At 41.9% G+C, this 19,674-nt stretch overlaps 1 protein-coding gene across 2 annotated transcripts in view; it reads right to left on the bottom strand.

Moving 5' to 3' along the window:
• The window catches only part of basp1 (brain abundant, membrane attached signal protein 1), a 61,617-nt gene that overhangs the window by 9,184 nt on the left and 32,759 nt on the right, over positions 1-19,674 (bottom strand). The gene's annotated exons all lie outside the window — the stretch shown is intronic.

The raw sequence follows: 19,674 nt of genomic DNA, 5'->3' as shown, positions 1-19,674 counted from the left end.
CCGTTCAGTGTTCAGTGATGCAATAAAGCCAGAAAACAAAAGAGCAGAAAGTATCTGACATTATTAAGGCCGCTTCTCTCTGTGAGTATCATTCAGTTAACTCATTTCATGCTGTGGATGCTTCTCTGGCGCATTCAAGCGGGTCACTTAAACTCTCTGAAAGTGATGCGTTTGTTACGGTTTGCATCCAAAGATCCAAAGTATTCTTCTTGGACCACAGTGGCCCAGAGCGGCTGACAAACCAAACACCAGCGTTACGTTGTGTGAGAGCCACAGTTTGGGGACATATCGAGCTTTTGAAAGATTCCACACACTGGATAGGGCTCTGAGCTGGGCTTTGTCCTTGTTTTCAGACGTGTGAATCAGAGGGAACTGGGAGCATCCTTCCTCTCTGTTTACTCAGATTAAAGGCATTTATTCAAATTCCTTTCCAAAACCTGCACTCAAACTGTGGCAAAATGCCGTCTTTGCCCACATTAAGGACAGCTCAATCCATCTTTCTAAGGTCCACTTACTTTTAAGACTATTTGTTCACGAGACTGAACCCTGCTGAGCGATTTTCTCCCGTTTTTGTTCCACTGTGTTCAGCAGTTGTTTCCTTAGACCACAGGCAACCCGATCCCTCAACCTCACAAGCTGCTGAGCTAACAAAACACAATGTGACTGATCGTGGCAGCGAAAAAGTATTTATACAACATTAATAATCCACAATCATGTGTGTGTCCTGCAAGCCAGAAGGTGGCAAAGCAGTTTAAGATGAGCAGAAGTCCCTGAATGAGCAGATGGCTCAGTGCTCCTCAGATTTTCCACCAACTCTCGCCGTCTCTGGCGAGTCATCTGTCACGCCCCCACACCGACACTCCTGCTCAGCTCTGTTCTTTCCCCTCTTCACACCACCTGCTTCCTTCTTTCTTTCTCTACAATAATCACCTCTCCAGATCCTCTTCGTGCCTTTGCTCTGATCAGCTTCACCTGCCGTCCTCCACCTTCCCGACAGCCACATTTTCAGTGAAAATCCCGTGTAAAATGACAATAAAATTCTTTAAAGCTGTGATTTCTGCCTCCTTTTAGCACAGTTTTTCACAGGTCACATGCAGTCCCTTTCCTGACCCTCTGGCCCAGCAGATGGAGGTCTCCAGGAGGTCCCGGGTTCACAGTAAATCCCCAGCCTCGGAGCAGCCATCAACCTGTCCGGCCCGGCAGGTTCTGTCCCGCTGCCATCCAAGATGACACGTTAAAGGTTAGGGCTGTCACTGTCCGACTCCCTGCCCTGCCTGCACGCTCTCACTCTGCTTCCAACGGGAAATCAACCTGACAGCAGAGAGCAGGAGGAGCTGCCACAGCACAAACAGCTGAGAAGAACAAAGAGCTTTAAACGCCATCTTATCAAGAAAGTCTGCTTTTACTGTCAGACACCAACGTGGGGTGGAAAAAAGGCACCAAGCTGGGGTGAAGATATTAAACAATAAATCAACAGAGATTACATGAATATAACCATGGTGGTTTTCACAGAACCGTGACACAGATAGCTGCTGATTGTGAGTCCAGCCTGAGGCTGAAAAGCGCACAGATTCCCCTCCTGTGTCACACTGACCTCCATTTTAAAACAGTTGAGCCTCATCACACCGAGAAACCTACAACCAAAACACACGCTGCTTGAGCTCTCCGCTCCTGCCCGGCTTGGCAGGGACCTATTTTATCATTTTGCATGCCTCAGATAGTATTAAAGACACAAGTCTGCTGTTAACATTTTCCTACAATGGAACTGATTAATGAGCTACGTCTGACTCTGCAATTAGCAGCCGTACCCTGATGTTATTCCTCTCTACATCACTGCAAAAACAGCTGCTTCAGCCTTACGTTTGAATAACAGGAGCCATGTGAAACTGCATAGAAATGTCATATACTTCTCTAATTTGCATGACCAATTAGAGATAAGTAATTCCTCCAGACTCTCGGGGCTTTTGTTGGAATACATTTACCCGAAGATGCCAGCCGAGGGCAAAGCTAACAACAGCAGCATTAGTTCTGCTAATATTTGACAGACGATGCTTGGAAAAACATTTCAACATTTTCCAGAAATCCTGGCTCCTAACCACAGTTTGCTGTCTTTACCAAAGTGCTTTGCATCAACCAGGCTCTTGTGTTAGAGGTGATACCCCTAAGAGCATAAACTGCACTCAGATAACAGCTATCCTGGATGCCTGTTGACCCTTAGAGGCTTCTAATGAGCATTCGAGTCACTTCTGTCCCAGGTTCTTGTCATTTTTCACTCAGATTACCCACAAGGCCTCCTTCTTAAGCACATTTATTACACATATTTCCATTTGAAAGTCTTTTATTTGGTTTAAAAGTTAAAAAAGCGTGCAAAACAAAAACAAATGAATTTATCTCAATGACCCACACCGACTCACACGGTTAATTTTGATGATTTAAATGCAGCATTATTTCCAATATTTAATCTGAATTCACCTAAAACTGTCCTGAAGTTAACTTAAAGACTGGAAGCAGCGAGGCTTTGGTTGAAAGTCTTTTATTTGGTTTAAAAGTTTAAAAAGCATGCAAAAACAAAAACAAATGAATTTATCTCAATGACCCACACCGACTCACACGGTTAATTTAGATTAAAATATGATTTAAATGCAGCATTATTTCCAATATTTAATCTGAATTCACCTAAAACTGTCCTGAAGTTAACTTAAAGACTTGGAAGCAGCGAGGCTTTGGTTGCTAAAGCATAAAATACAAATATCAACACCAAAAAAGATCACTAATACACTTCTTGCATTTCGCGAACATTAATGACTGCGGCGCTTTCAGAAGGAGTTAAAGCAGGAATCGCTTGATGAACAACAATTGGCTCAGCATTTAAGCCCCATGGGCTGAGCAGTTCATATAAAGAACTGTATGTTCCCCGTGTGCTTATGAATAAATGCAACATGGATGTAAAGCCATAATTCATAACACAGGCCTGAGCACTTCCTCCTGCTGCCATCCAGCTGGCTGATTTAAGACGAGTCTGTTTCACCAAACTGCAGCAGGCGAGCGAGTGCGGGGGGGCAGAGCGGACAGGCAGGAAAACTGGAGCAGAAAATTTGGCCCAATCATACATACAGACACAAATAAAAAAAAAAAACACGCTGAGATGGAGGGAAAAAGGAAGAGCGAAGGATGCTGGGAGTGCAGAGCCAGAAGAGGCCGATTCCAGGAGCTGAAGCGACAGATTGGAGTCCATTAAGGAAAAGACCCGAGTCTGCTGTTACGGTTTTCCCACAGAAGACGGCAGTTTTAAAAACCCAACACAGCTAAACACAAAGCAAAGAGGTTTCACTCTTCTTCCGGATTAAGTAGAGCAGCAAATGAAATTCACAATACCCTGCAAACCATCTATGGAAAGCAGCGCTGCTCCCCTGTGTGAAAGCCAGGAATCTATTTCTGACCAGCTATAAACACGCGCTTCCAGCTGTGTGAGGCTAACAATCACACACTTGAGCTATAAATGTAATCAATGTTACCACCAAAATGTTATCATTACACTCACAGCAGGAGCAGGAACTTAGGGGAGCACCAGAGTTAGGGTTTCCCTGTAATGGCGAAAGAAAACGTGAAGATTTAGACAAAATGGAGGGTTCACCATCCACAGCTGCCTGTGCCATTTAAAGCACACGTGCACTCACACGTGCACTGAAACAAACGACAAACGCTCTAATCGGGCATGAATAAACGCACACATTCATGGGAGTTTAGACGATCAATCCTCAAATTGACAGAGCTTGAGAAAACTCCTGGGCTGGAAATGGGTATTGATCGGCGTGGTTCGACTACAGAGAACCGCTGTGTGTTCAGCTGCTGCTTGTGAGTCAGAGGACGCACTCAGCAGAGATGAAAGCCAGCGAGGCGCCTTGAGATGCTTTTTACCAGGACGTTTAATGCTGAATGAATGCAAAATCTTTCCAAATGTTTTGTTGGCTGTGGAGGAAACCAACGGCCGACAAAACAAGACAGAGAAGTGAAACAGATTGTCCATCTCTGAGGAGTCGGTGGCATTTCTGCAGAATCCTCTTCCCCTCAGACGCTCACATGACCTCCGTGTCTGCAGAGCTGACACAAGTTTGCCTGAATGGAAATGAACCCATTACAAATTCTCTGCCTCATGTGGGAACCAAAACGACTTGTTAAATGTGCACGAAACACTGGATGAAAATGTCATTATCCAGCCGGATTAATAAGGTTCTCTCAGGCGCATTTTCACTTGTATCTCGGGTTTGAAAACTTCTGATTCTTGTCACTCTGTTGCCTCATAATGTGACAAGAAACAGATCCTACAAATGATACATCTGAAGCTTTGGGATGTCCTTCAAGAAGCCTGGAGAACTATTCCTGAAGACTCAAAGAAATGACAGAAAGCTCGTCTCAGAGGGTTCAGGCTGAGTTGGAGAATAAAGGAGCTCAGACCAGATATTCACCTTAAAGCTGCTGAGAACTGTTCAAACCCATTTATGTTTGCCCAAGTTTCAATAAACCACTGCACTTATTTCCTGTTTTTATGACGCTATAAAATTAAACGGATATCTTAAGAGTTTTGCACAACACTGTTCATATCTCAGGACCCTTTTAAACAGGCATGCAAGAGCCTTACAGGACCCTCCATCACATATGGTGAAATTCATTGGGAATAAATCTACTTCACAGCATAAATCAATCTTCACTCCAGGTATCCTCACTTTAAATCCAATAAAATCCAGGAACATATCAGCGTGATCCTCAGCATCTCTTCATATAAATATATAAAAGGACAGTTGTTGGAGACCAGAAATGATTCCTGTTATAAACGGGTTGGATTAATGCCAAACCTGCTTTTTTTTACTTTGTCTCAGACTCATTTTACTCAGTAACGGTATATTACACATCATTCTCTGAAGCTTAACCTGCAGAAAGTGACTAAATCTTCACATAAAACTGAGCTCAAGGGCAGCACAGCCAAGTTGCCTTTTAACCGGCTCCATTTCAGGCGTAATACTTCACATTCTTCCTCCAGTGCTGTTACAAACTGATGGGTTTAAAGTATGTAAACAATGGAAAAAGAGGTTTGTTTTGCTACAGCTGTGGCATCGTAAATGGTGTTTAACGCCCATAAATCAAAGATATTGAATATCCGGGGGTAGTTTTTCCTCCTACGCTGCCTCTATCAGTTAAAAATGCAGCTTTTATATGTTTAGCTTTACTTTCTGAGGTGAAACCGACACTCAAGACAAGTGTAAGATATGAAAGGCAGCCATCATAAGAAGGCAAACGTGATTTAAAGCAATTTCTTTTCTGCCCAATATGCAACTTAAAGGGTTTTCCCCTCATCTTTGATGTCTAATTCTCCATTTTTCTGCATATAATTGGTCTGCAGCTTTACAAAAGTCACACTTACAGGTGAAAACGGTCCCAAACTGCCTGAAATGTGTGTGTGTTTGCTGTTCAGCTTTGTTTTCCTACGTAATGACATCATCACGACACAGAACCCCAGTGACGAGCTTTCCACACATGCACATTTGCTCCCATTATTGCAATTTAGCTGAAAAAGCGTCACCAGGCAGCTGCTGTTGTGTGTTTGGAACAGATATCAACCCTAAAACATTTGCAAGTGAATGCAAAGTAGAGAAGTAATGAATAGTGAGGGAAAGGGGAAGTTGGAAAGTGAAAGGAACACCGAGCCGAGTGTTTCTGTGGCAGTCAACAGTAGGGCTGGGTAAAAATATCGATTTTTCATCGATTTTTCATCGATTTTTGATCGATTTAATTAAAATTCTGCAATATCGATTCATAGAGCATGAGATCGATTTTTTTGTTTCCAGCTTTAACTTTTACAAGTTTAAACTGTCCAATTTACAGGTTTGCACTTAAAACCTGTTGTTTATGGTGAAAATAAACAACAATAAACAATCAGCATCATTGTAATTGTATCATTGTTCCATCCTACTTGTACAATCCAAGCTTTACATTGTAAACCGTGTCAGCATTGGTTGGTTGACATGTTGGAACTACTGTGGACGTTCATATCGCTTCCACAGCTCCATCTGAGGGGTGAATGTTAGTTTTACAGTTAGTCATCGTACCAAAGAGACAGGAGACGTTTCAATGGATCATTTTCAAATCAACCCGGAAGAAAAATCTCTCCGGTGTTCCACAAGGATCGGTTCTTGGTCCACTTCTTTTTTCCTTCTCCCACCGGGTAATTACTTAAAAGAATCATATTATATCTTAGCATTCATATGAGAAAACCTGCATTCTGTATCTGTATTTTGTAATTTTCATTATTTCAGAGCAGATTGAATCGATTTAGGAGATCGGCCACGACACCCAGCCCTATGATGAGAGTAATGAGAGACATTATGACACAAAAGGGCAACAAGAACTGCGTCACAGTTCAGAAACGAGTCAGGAAAATATTGGAATTGTCCAGTTTTTCAGATGTCTTACATTATAATATCAGCCAAATCAAACGGGATCGGTCTGACGTCGTGTTCTGATATCATTTAAGTTTGGATTGTTGTTGTTTCTCAGCTCGTTTCATTCCAAGAACACTTCCCATGGAGGCTGCTCTGAAAACATTTCTTCTCTCTGTGCAACCTCTGTCCTTCCACTCTGAGTTATTGTGAAATGCAGCGAAGCCTCTGGTCTCCTTTCTCCTGTAAAATGTTGAAAGGATTTCGCTGTTGTCGGACACATCCAGGTCAGCCTTTCAGGCTCCATTAAGTGATGGAACAGGTGCTGCCAAAGCTCCGGTAACCTTGGCCAAATACCCACAAGTCCCTGGATTACAGATGTTTGCTAATCAACACAACGTAGCGGCAAATGTGTTCATTGTAGGGAAATTCACCAGAAAGGTGTGAGGTCATAGGTCATAAAAAGGTTCCCATTGAGGAGGCTGATATCAGTTAAAAATGCAGCTTTTATATGTTTAGCTTTTCTTTCTGAGGTGAAACCGACACTCAAGACAAGTGTAAGATATGAAAAGCAGCCATCAAAAGAAGGCAAACGTGTGATTTAAAGCAATTTCTTTTCTGCCCAATATGCAACTTAAAGGGTTTTCCCCTCATTTTTGAGGTCTAATTCTTGATTTTTCTGCATATAAATGGTCTGCAGCTTTACAAAAGTCACACTTACAGGTGAAAACGGTCTGAAATGTGTGTTTGTTTGCTGTTCAGCTTTGTTTCCCTACATAATGACATCATCACGATACAGAACCGCATCACGGCTGCCCAGAGCTTTCCACACATGCACATTTGCTCCCATTGTTGCATTAAGTGATGGAACAGGTGCTGCCAAAGCTTCGGTAACCTTGGCAAAATACCCACAAGTCCCTGGATTACAGATGTTTGCTAATCAACACAACGTAGCGGCAAATGTGTTCATTGTAGGGAAATTCACCAGAAAGGTGTGAGGTCATAGGTCATAAAAAGGTTCCCATTGAGGAGGCTGATAAGTCATAAAGGAGTTAGCCAAAGTCAGGAAGTCTGAATGATTTTTTTGATTGTTTTCCAGATTAAAAACTTTAAAGTACCAGCAGACCAACAGCATACCTACAGAAATGTATTATAGTAAAGGAGAGCAAAGCTCCGGTTTAATACTGGCCACTCAAAGCATTCCCAGATGGCAAATAATAAAGCTGGATGTTAATTTGGCAGCTGCTGGACTAAAAGCATTGAATGCAACACACATCAAACCTGTCCACTGAGGGTATTTGCAGACAATAGATCCCATCAACCCCGCGGTTAATGTGACTGATTGGATTTGTCAGATGCGTTTGCTGTCTCAATCGCTCGCTCTGTTTTCCCAGACAGATAAGCGACTCGGGGAGGCCGATGACGGAGACAGAACCCCAAGGCCTGTTTGATATTTACATGGTCTGGAAGCTGCTCAAAACAGCAGCCAGGAACAGACAGTTACGTCTGACCAGACAGCCTGAGAGGACTTCTGTCCCATTTAGTCTCTCAGCATCACTCAGGATCATTAATGAATCATTTCTGAATTGATAGCAACAAATGTGCGTCCTGTTTGGAATTCGTGGATTAACTGAATGGCGTTATCATACAACCTGGCGGCCTCAGGCCCGTGAGCTCCAGGCGGCAGAGATTCAGGCTGTATCAGAGCGAGGAGCACTGTGAAAGGACATGAACTGACTCACCCACTGGCTCTGTGAAAAATGAATGAAGCCCTGGGCTGATGCAAACTGTTGGTGAGGCTGGAGGTGATGGAGATAAAACTAAGCATGGAGCAGCCTTTTGGTTGAAAATGTTTCTTACTAAACGTGTTTGAGAGCTAACAGCAGAGATCATGTTTCTCCAGGTTTAGCTTCTCTTCATTGGATCCCTGTTAGATTCAGAATAGAATTTAAGATTCTTCTCCTCACTTATAAAGCTCTTAATGACCGAGCTCCATCATATCTTAAAGATTTAATTGTAAGATATTTTCCTAACAGAGCACTTCGCTCCCAAACTGCAGGTTTACTTGTTGTTCCCAGAGTTTCTAAAAGCAGAATGGGAGGCAGAGCCTTCAGTTATCAGGCCCCTAAAAGCAGAATGGGAGGCAGAGCCTTCAGTTATCAGGCCCCTAAAAGCAGAATGGGAGGCAGAGCCTTCAGTTATCAGGCCCCTCTCTGTGGAACCAGATCTGGTAAAAAAAAAATCCTCACATATAAAGCTCTTAATGACCGAGCTCCATCATATCTTAAAGATCTCACAGTTGGATATTTCCCCAACAGAGCACTTTGCTCTCAGGCTGCAGGTTTCCTTGTGGTTCCCAGAGTTTCTAAAAGCAGAATGGGAGGCAGAGCCTTCAGTTATCAGGCCCCTAAAAGCAGAATGGGAGGCAGAGCCTTCAGTTATCAGGCCCCTAAAAGCAGAATGGGAGGCAGAGCCTTCAGTTATCAGGCCCCTAAAAGCAGAATGGGAGGCAGAGCCTTCAGTTATCAGGCCCCTAAAAGCAGAATGGGAGGCAGAGCCTTCAGTTATCAGGCCCCTCTCTGTGGAACCAGCTGCCAGTTTGGCTTCAGGAAGCAGACACCCTCTCTACCTTTAAGATCAGGCTGAAACTTTCCTTTCTGATGAAGCTTATAGTTAGGGATGGCTCAGGTGATCCTGAAACATCCCATAGTTCTGCTGCTATAGGCCCAGCCTGCTGGGGGAGCTCCCATGATGCACCTCTCCTCCCTTTGCTCTCTTTTCCCTGTTTAATTTCTCAAATGATTTTATGTCCATGTGACATTATTGTGGTTATTAACTTGTGTTTCCCTGTTCCAGCAGGTATCCTTTGAATGGTGTTATGGTGTTTTTCCTCCTCTTTTCCCTCTTTTCTGTCTTCTCAAACCCCAGCTGGTCGAGGCGGATGGCCACCCTTCCTGGTTCTGGTTCTGCCAGAGGTTTCTTCCTGGTTCTGCCAGAGGTTTCTTCCTGGTTCTGGTTCTGCCAGAGGTTTCTTCCTGGTTCTGCCAGAGGTTTCTTCCTGGTTCTGGTTCTGCCAGAGGTTTCTTCCTGGTTCTGGTTCTGCCAGAGGTTTCTTCCTGGTTCTGGTTCTGCCAGAGGTTTCTTCCTGTTAAAGGGAGTTGTTCCTTTCCACAGTCCCTCAGGCTCAGGACGGGAGATTGGACTGAAGACAAGTTTCGGTCCAATCTGTTGGTTTCCTTAGCTAGGATATTATTTTTGAATTGGCTCCATATGAATTAATTGGATTATGATTACAATGAATTGAATTCCAATTGGCTTGAATTGGACTATATTACTTAAGTGCCTTGAGATGACAATTGTTGTAATCTGGCGCTATATAAAACTGAATTGAATTGAATTGAATTGAATTGAATTGAATTGAATTGAATTGAATTGAATTGAATTGAATTGACGAACAGCAGGTTCTCTTGTACATATCACTTAACTCTCTCCAGTGCAAACTATCAAACAAAAGCTACATTTTTAAATCTTAGGATGCTACAAAGAATCTTATTGATCATTTCAGAGGAGGTTTATTTAACATCTACACCATGTTTGTGTCTTTTGCAGATTGAGCAGGACTCTGAATGGGGAGGTTAGACAAAAAAAATCCTCGTCTTTATCTGATTCCTTGCTGCTCTTGCTTTTATAAGCTGCATTAGCATCCTGGTATTCACCATGATGTCTCACTCGATGAGTTTTCCAATCAGCATCATTGTCATTGTATCATTGTTCCATCCTACTTGTACAATCCAAGCTTTACATTGGTTGGTTGATATGTTGGAACTACTGTGGACGTTCATATCGCTTCCACAGCTCCATCTGAGGGGTAAATGTTAGTTTTACAGTGAGTCATCGTACCAAAGAGACAGGAGACGTTTCAATGGATCATTTTCAAATCAACCGGAAGAAAAATCTCTCCGGGGTTCCACAAGGATCAGTTCTTGGTCCACTTATTTTTTCCTTCTCCCACCGGGTAATTACTTAAAATAATCATAGTATATCTTAGCATTTATATGAGAAAACCTGGATTCTGTATCCGTTTATTAGAAAACCAGCACAATAACTATTTATTTACAGGATTGTCCAAACAGTCAGTAGGATATCCTGAACTCAGTACTGGACATATTACTCCAGTACTGCGGTCCCTTCAGGAGGCTTTGATACAGAATTATCTTTATCTCTGACCATCACAGTGTCTATAACCAGGTGCTCAGGTGAATCCCAGCATCAGATCTAAGTCTTCTGATGGTGCTTTCAGTGACTGTCGTCCATCTCAAACTGCCTGCTGACCTGAGGTCAGTTACAAGTGTGTCGATATTAAAAAATAAACTCATAACTCTCCTATTGTCACATGCTTACAGTTAATAATCATGTATGCAAATCTATAAGTGTGTATGTGAACTGGTGTGGGCACAGTTTGTAAATATGTCTATAAATATGTATGCATATGCGTATGTTTGTCTGTCTTTGTGCACGAATGTTTTATGCATTTCTTATTTTCTTTGTTCCGCACACTGGGTTTATGTATAATGAACGGTGCTTTCCATCACTATTTACATTCCTAATGTTTTCCTAACCCTAACCCAGTAGTTTTTGATATGTAAACATCTATCTAAACAGTTAAAGAAAAGAAATATACATATATATGTAGTTCATAGAGTTTCATGAACTGCCTTTGGATAAACTGCATTAAAAGTAATGCATGCTTGAACTGAAACGTCCACATTTTTAAATGCACTAAAAGTAATAGTTTCTTTTCCATTGCTTTGTCAAGTGGACGAGAACATGCAGGAGCAGCCTAACAAGTCTAATTTAAAAAAGGAAAGACATCATAAGGTAAAAAAAGATGATTTAAGCTCCCCAACTTTCATATTTCTGCATCAAAGGTGCATCGGGGCTTCTTCTCAAACTCTGTCAGTTCAACTACTCACTCAGGCTTTGAGAAACTGATGAACTAAGCCAACTAAACCCTCGTCTTCACAGAGGGAATTGAGCACACAGAACCTGGAAGGGCGGGTCTCGATTTTGATTGTCAGGGGACATGAGACTAATGATTTAGCAGCTAAGAGAGCTGTGGGGGCCAGTGGAGATGGCACTTATCTTCAATACTTCCTCAAAAATATGCAGGGTGACCTTTCAAGGCCTTGTGAATTGTATAAACTCCACCCAATATTGAACTTTTAACTCTCAACACGTTCCTGATGGATGTGGAAAGACGGAGGACTCGAATCAATCCAGAAAAAAAAGCATGTACAGGGTTCAAGCTGAGCTTTCAGATTCAACAGTTCAGCTGTGACATTTCACACCTGATCCAGATTATGTGCCAAGAGTAGAAACATATCAACAGGGGTAGGATAAAAGCATGTTTTAGTGCTCTTTAGGCTGAATGAAGCCAATCGAGATCGAAAGGACAAAACACTCTGAAGCTTAAACATTCCCAGAGGTTAAGGTGACATTTCCTAATCCTTCTGTTCTCTGCTCAGTCGTCCAAAACTGGTACCTTCTGTTGACTTAACTTAGTCACAAAACGAATGAAGAAATCTTTGACCCAAAAGAACTGAAGAGCAATTAGTATAACAGACGGGCTGGAACAACATCAGTGCCCTGTAACCTGGAGCATTTCTCTAATCCATCACTGCATGATGCCTGATAATAGGTTAGCAACTCCTTTAACATTTCATTTCAAAATGACCCCTCTTTTCTTTCTATTTTCCTTCTTAAAAAGGCTCCTAACTCAAGGGATGAACCAGTGTTGTGTCGGCACATAACAGACAACTTAGCAAAGAAGCCGTTTTAAATTGGATCTTTAGGCACTTTGTCACAAAGACACATCATTTGTTCCCATTTCTTTAGCTGCATCTATGAAAAACAGCAAAGAAAACACAGTTTGACAGACAGAAAATAGGATTTCTGCAGCAACAAGGTGATTCCCAAAGAGCTATTAGCTGAAAACTTGGCATATCTCAGCATGGTGTGCAGTGTGTCCTTAAAACATTTGAGGAAACTGGACAAGTGGAGGACAAAAGAAGAAGTGTCAGGCCTAAAAAACTATCTACAGCAGATGAACAGGATCTGAAAGTGATGTCCTTAAGAAAGAGGAAAAAATCCAGCTGTGACCTGACAGGACCTGAGAGATGCATCTGGACCTTCAGCTGATCCATCTACTGTTGGCCCAAGCCTCATCAGAAATGGTCTCCATGGAAGGGTGGCTGTCAAGAAGCCGTTCTTAAGGAAGGGAAACAGGGAGAAAAGGCTGAGCTATGCCAAATGACACAAGAAGTGGACTGAAAATCAGTGGCAACAGGTCTTATGGAGGGATGAATCCTCCCCAGAGCCCGGACCTCAACATTATTGAAGCAGTGTGGGATCATCTGACAGAGAACGGAACAAAAGGCAGCCCACATCCAAAGAAGAGCTTTGGGATGTCCTTCAAGAAGCCTGGAGAACTATTCCTGAAGACTCCTTAAAGAAATGACAGAAAGCTCGTCTCAGAGGGTTCAGGCTGTGTTGGAGAATAAAGGAGCTCAGACCAGATATTCACTTTAAAGCTGCTCAGAACTGTTCAAACCCATTTATGTTTGCCCAAGTTTCAATAAACCACTGCACTTATTTCCTGTTTTTATGACGCTATAAAATTAAACGGATATCTTAAGAGTTTTGCACAACACTGTTAAACTCTCAGAACCCTTTTAAACAGGCATGCAAGAGCCTTACAGGACCCTCCATCACATATGGTGAAATTCATTGGGAATAAATCTACTTCACTCCAGGTATCCTCACTTTAAATCCAATAAAATCTCATCAAATATTTTGACACTATTGCGAAAAAAGTTATTCAGGGTAAAGAATCTAAAAATCTCAAAATGGAGACAATAGTTTTTATCATTTATATGATACTTTACATTTTTTTCCGTGAGAAGTCAAACACCCTCATGTGTGCAGAAATAACTGAGACACCTGCACTGACCCATAGAATATAATAAAAAGATAAGAACTGACAAATATGAACTGTACGTGTAAATATGTAACTTATCCATATAGAGCGGAAGCTCAGTCCTCATGAGCAAACAAGTCAGAGTTACTGAGTTCGAAAGGCGTCTTCTTTATCTTGTACAAATATGGTGGAAAGAGATGTTATTCAGTTATGAATTGGCTTAGATTTTCCATCCTTTTCAAATATATATTAGCGCTCTTTTAGCGCATCCAGATAACAGCAGTGTTCAATCAACACTCCCCACTTGTGCAGCCACCACTTCTTTGCTCATTTCCAAGAGAATCTTGGAAGAAAAGGGAGGTTATTCCTGTCATGGCAACACAGGGACCAGCAGCAGTATAAAGAGGAGTCCTCATCCATTAAATTTGACCAAACTCTATTTGTTTAAGTTTAATTATTATTTAGCGTTACACCCTGTTAGCTTTGGTTTGATCAAAGTTAAAGCTTTTGTTAGATCTGATTATTCTGTTTCAACAGAATTTTGATTGTATTTAAAGTTTAACCCAATCTTGAAAAATCATCTCATTACTTTGAATGCAGACCTGGGGACTCGAACTCGTGACTCGGACTCGAGTTGCACTTAAGGCTCACTAAACTGTGACTTCAGACTTGACTTGGTTATTACTATTAGTCTCATCATTTGTCATCATTTCTCTGGCTCTGAGCTCACCAAAATCACGTCATGCGCCAAGTGTGAAGCGCACATCTTCATTATCATACATTTGATGCATTACTTCAGTGTTAGACAAGTGGGAAAAGTTCTCCAGGAGTGCCTCGAATGATGTTATGGATACAATGCCTTCACACAGACAGCAGTGTGCAAAGAGTGCGGCAAAAAAATCCAAGATTTTGGTTCAACTACATCAAACTTCATCCGGCATCTGAAAACCCACCCAAACCGGTTAGTCACTTGCTAACGTGAAAGATGTTAAAATTAGCAATTAGCCATCAAACTAGCCACAACGAACTGTGTGTGCTAATGCTGTGAACAGGCAGATTGTATATTTATTTCTAGCTCAAAGTCTGGAGACTTGACTTGGACTCTTGACCAGAGACTTGAGACTTGACTTGGACTCTTGACCCTCAGACTTGAGACTTGACTTGGACTCTTGAGCAGAGACTTGAGACTTGACTTGGACTCTTGACCAGAGACTTGAGACTTGACTTGGACTCTTGACCCTCAGACTTGAGACTTGACTTGGACTCTTGAGCAGAGACTTGAGACTTGACTTGGACTCCTGCTCAAAGTCTAGAGACTTGACTTGGACTCTTGACCAGAGACTTGACTTGGACTCGAGCTCAAAGTTTAGAGACTTGACTTGGACTCTTGACCCTCAGAGACTTGAGACTTGACTTGGACTCTAGCTCAAAGTTTAGAGACTTGACTTGGACTCTAGCTCAAAGACTAGAGACTTGACTTGGACTCTTGACCCTCAGAGACTTGAGACTTGACTTGGACTCTTGACCAGAGACTTGACTTGGACTCTAGCTCAAAGTTTAGAGACTTGACTTGGACTCGAGCTCAAAGTCTAGAGACTGGACTTGGACTCTTGACCCTCAAAGACTTGAGACTTGACTTGGACTCTAGCTCAAAGACTAGAGACTTGACTTGGACTCTTGACCCTCAGAGACTTGAGACTTGACTTGGACTCTTGACCAGAGACTTGACTTGGACTCGAGCTCAAAGTCTAGAGACTGGACTTGGACTCTTGACCCTCAAAGACTTGAGACTTGACTTGGACTCTAGCTCAAAGACTAGAGACTTGACTTGGACTCTTGACCCTCAGAGACTTGAGACTTGACTTGGACTCTTGACCAGAGACTTGAGACTTGACTTGGACTCTAGCTCAAAGACTTGAGACTTGACTTGGACTCCAGCTCAAAGACTAGAGACTTGACTTGGACTCTTGACCCTCAAAGTCTAGAGACTGGACTTGGACTCTTGACCAGAGACTGGAGACTTGACTTGGACTTGTAAAAAATTATCCTCTGTTTGAATGCAAACCTTTGACATTAAGACACAATGACAGCTACTGAGCTGTGATCCACTCCTGTAAAACCTTAATTATATTCTAACCTATACATTTCCAATCCAAATTCTGATCCAGCCTTTAAGTCGGTCTGTTTCACTCAACCCTTCCCTCAACAACCAAGACTGCCTTATCAATAAAAACACATAATCAGACATTATAGGAGGCCAACACTGACAACATAGTTAAAAGTCAAGGGACCACATAAGGACCACGTTAGAAAACAAGGAGCCAATTATATATCAAATGTCCATGCATAATTATTTATTTTATTATGCAGTTTTATATATATATATAAGCTCTAAATATGTCACAGTTTGTAAGTATTACTCATCTATACTTTAGGGGCCAGTGCACCTCTGCTCCTGCCCATGGATAAAGCTTTTTAGATCCTTTTTAGATTCTAGTTCATTCGAAGCACGGGAGAAATCACAAAATAAGAAGGGCAGAATAATAAGATAGCTCAAGTAACATGGATGATTTCCTCTCGAATTAGGCTTCTTATTAATATGACAACAGCTGTTCTCTATGCCAAAACACACACAAGCAGAGACATTGAATCTTCAACGCTCTAAAGGGCACTCCTGCATTATATTATCCATTTATCAAGCATCATATCAGAAAACAGATGTTGTTCTGGAAAGAAACAGCAAATATCACATTTTGTAGTTGACTTTAGAGGAATTTGAAGACTCCTGCTGCAAAAACTCCCTGTTAGTGACCCAAAATAGTGACTAAATTGCAACATGAGAAACCATGAACGGGACACACATTTCTCTTCAGCACCACACAGATGTGAAGATGTAGGGAAAGGATGAAAAAAGCAAACCTGAGTGAATGTTAAATGTCTCCTCACTAACCAGTGAAGCTGCCTGGATGATCAGATGAGCCCAACGCCTCATTATTTTACACTTTAACATGCATGGCTGTACAATTTCCATGCAGCACGGCAGATTTATGTTTTTTTTCTATGAAATTCATTTCACCACTGAGTAATCCTCGAGTCTTTTTACGCCTGTGTTCCCTGAGCGAGTTCTGCACAAACAGCATAGTGTACAGGTGCTTAAACAAGTGCAGATACATATATTTATGAGCAGCGTGTGGTGGATGTTGCTGAACATAGCCACTTGTTTATTGGCAGGAAATTAGACTCTTCCTGTGCTTACACCAGCTTTTAACTACAGCTGCTTTTTTATCATCCAACTTCTGTCATTTCTGCACCAACTAGTGAATTATTTTAAAGGAGAACTCCGGGGTTTTTAAACCTTATTTCTGGCATGAAATACGTTCATCTGCTCACCGAGAACAGTTTGGTGAAAGTTGGCGTCCTTCGGAAGATATTTAGATAAATGGAGATCCATATAACGGGATAAATAAGGCATTATCTGTCTTTATTTCACCAATACTTTAAGAAGAATGAATGAATGAACGTGTGCTATAGCTCTGTTAGCTCATAGCTGCTGTTATGTGGCTACTTGCAGCTATAGGAGAGCTAACGGAGGGATTTCTACACAGGCACTCTACTGGGACCACTTCATCCACACGCCCCCCTGCAGCACAGTTTATTCACTCCGTGCTCTGTGACAGTCGGCTAACTTCACACAGAGTTTGCTGCTGATAGTTTTGTGCAACATGGCAGGATATTTATCAGATTTTGTCAATGTGAACGACGACTTTGAGTAAAATGGACGTTCTTACCATGTCTTACCATGAAATACGTTCATCTACTCACAGAGAACAGTTTGGTGAAAGTCGGCGTCCTTCTGAAGATATTTAGATAACTGGAGATCCATATAACGGAGTGAACGGGGCTTAGAGGATGCAGCCTCTAAATAAGGCATTATCTGTCTTTATTTCACCAATACTTTAAGAAGAATGAATGAATGAACGTGTGCTATAGCTCTGTTAGCTCATAGCTGCTGTTATGTGGCTACTTGCAGCTATAGGAGAGCTAACGGAGGGATTTCTACACAGGCACTCTACTGGGACCACTTCATCCACACGCCCCCCTGCAGCACAGTTTATTCACTCCGGTAAGAACGTCCATCTTACTCAAAATCGTCGTTCACGTTGTCAAAATCTGATAAATATCCTGCCATGTTGCACAAAACTATCAGCAGCAAACTCTGTGTGAAGTTAGCCGACTGTCACAGAGCACGGAGTGAATAAACTGTGCTGCAGGGGGGCGTGTGGATGAAGTGGTCCCAGTAGAGTGCCTGAGTAGAAATCCCTCTGTTAGCTCTCCTATGCCATAAATAAGGTCTAGGTCTAAGTTCCCCTTAAAAGTATGTGTCATTTCAAGCATTTTGACAAATATTTCCCATCTTCCACATGAAGGAGGACCGGATCAACATCACAGAGACTTTACTAACATGCTCACCCCTGAGAAACATATCGGACTCTTTTAGCTGCGTGCATCTGCTTCGTGCTGCTGAACAGATCTGGAAAACTTCAGCTCGTTGCTGCTAATAACACGGATGATGAGAGTGAGGTTTGTTTTTTACGAATGCCAGAAGCATCAGCATGTAAAGTAATATCTGCCACCCTGCAGCTACACTGATAATCAAATGGCATTATCTGTCGACCGGCTGACTTTCCACGATCATAACAGAACCATGAAATAAGCTGCTTCCTTCTGGGTTACGGCACTTTTACAGCCAAAGTAGTATGTTTAAACAGGTTTTTTTCCCCATAGTTTTTATCCTAAGAGCTTTAAGGACCACACTGTATGCAGAACCGGTCCAATAACTGCCAACAACACGATGTGATGACATCACAGTGTATTTCACAAGCTGTGTTGGGCCCATTTTTTAGGTATTTAGGTTAGTTTAGTGGTTTTATGTTGGACTGCAGATGGGAGCTGCAAAGGTAAAAGAAATCCATTAGTTTCATCTTTTTGCTTTTATTGCTGTCGGTTTCAGAGCCCGCATGTGAGATAAAGTCATTAAAAGAGTATTTCTGTGCAGAAAACCTGAGCTCTTCCCACTATTGTTGCCCGACACACTCGATAAATGTGTTCTCATTGATGTCGATTGGATCTGGAGCCAATAAATACCCTCGACTACAAGCTATTCAGCATGGGACTGAACGCTGATTAAACTCTTTCCTATTACACTAAAAAGCCAGATGTTAGAAGGTGTTAGTGGGACATTCGTGTAGGATATCTGTTGCCAACAGGTCCTGATGAGCTGGAGGTTTGGAGTTAGTTTCCTGTTGGCTTTTCAGTTATAGTCAGAACTCCAACAATGAAACAAAATGATAAACATGAATCCATGTAATAACTTTGTGACTGACATGTTCTGGTTCCTCTTTATCTTGTTAAACGACTGAAGGTAGACTTAAAGAAGCTGAGATCTTTTGGGTAAAATCATGGCTGGTGAAGCTTCAAGCTGTGTTTTGACATGAGAAACTTTCCAAATGGACCGACTGGAGGTTCCTTGTCTTACGCTCCCTGAATCCACCCTGGTTCCAGTTCAGGTCGAGGGTAATCAATACTTTCTGATCGGTCATGTACGTTTAGCCTCTTATGTCACAGCTCTGTCTCAATCATCTCCAACATAGCTCTTACCTATGGCGTAACCACGCATTCTTTGGGGGGGGGTCGTGTCCCCCCCAATATTGAGAAAATACCAACCTGTCCCCCCCAATATACAGAAGAAAATATGTAAAATGCATGTTCTCCTTTTCTGAACCCTGTCAAGGGATCGGTCTCTTGTTATGTCTTATTTATTTTCAATTTATTTCCGTGTGTTACCGTGGTAACGTAACGCTAACACTCTAGCCAATGAGAGTGACCCACCGGGCGCGCCGCCGTCTCAGCAGCGGCTCTCCTTATCTTTACGTTGGACTTCTACTTTTGACGGAGCCGCTGCTCAACAGAGCAGATTGTACCAGAACAGGAAATCCAACACAGAATCAACAAAATAAACTTCCGCCCCCTTTCAAAATAAAACAACTTAAAACAAAAATAACATTAGACTATTAGACTTTTCATTGTTAATGCACATTTTGAGACATTGACACAATAGAAATTAACCTGGACTTAAAGTCCTCGGCACATTTTGTGTTAAAGGAAAAGTCTAATTTGTTACATCATTAGTTGTCCTTATTAAAATATTTCCATAAACATGCTTTGGGTATTTGGTCGTTTTCCATTGGAAGCTGTCCTATTTGC

Source organism: Leuresthes tenuis, unplaced genomic scaffold (genome assembly GCF_036924035.1).
Source record: "Leuresthes tenuis unplaced genomic scaffold, fLeuTen1.0.hap1 SCAF_14, whole genome shotgun sequence".
Classification (NCBI taxonomy): domain Eukaryota; kingdom Metazoa; phylum Chordata; class Actinopteri; order Atheriniformes; family Atherinopsidae; genus Leuresthes; species Leuresthes tenuis.
Note: the sequence above shows the minus strand (reverse complement) of the source record. Positions and strands in the feature narration are given on the sequence as shown.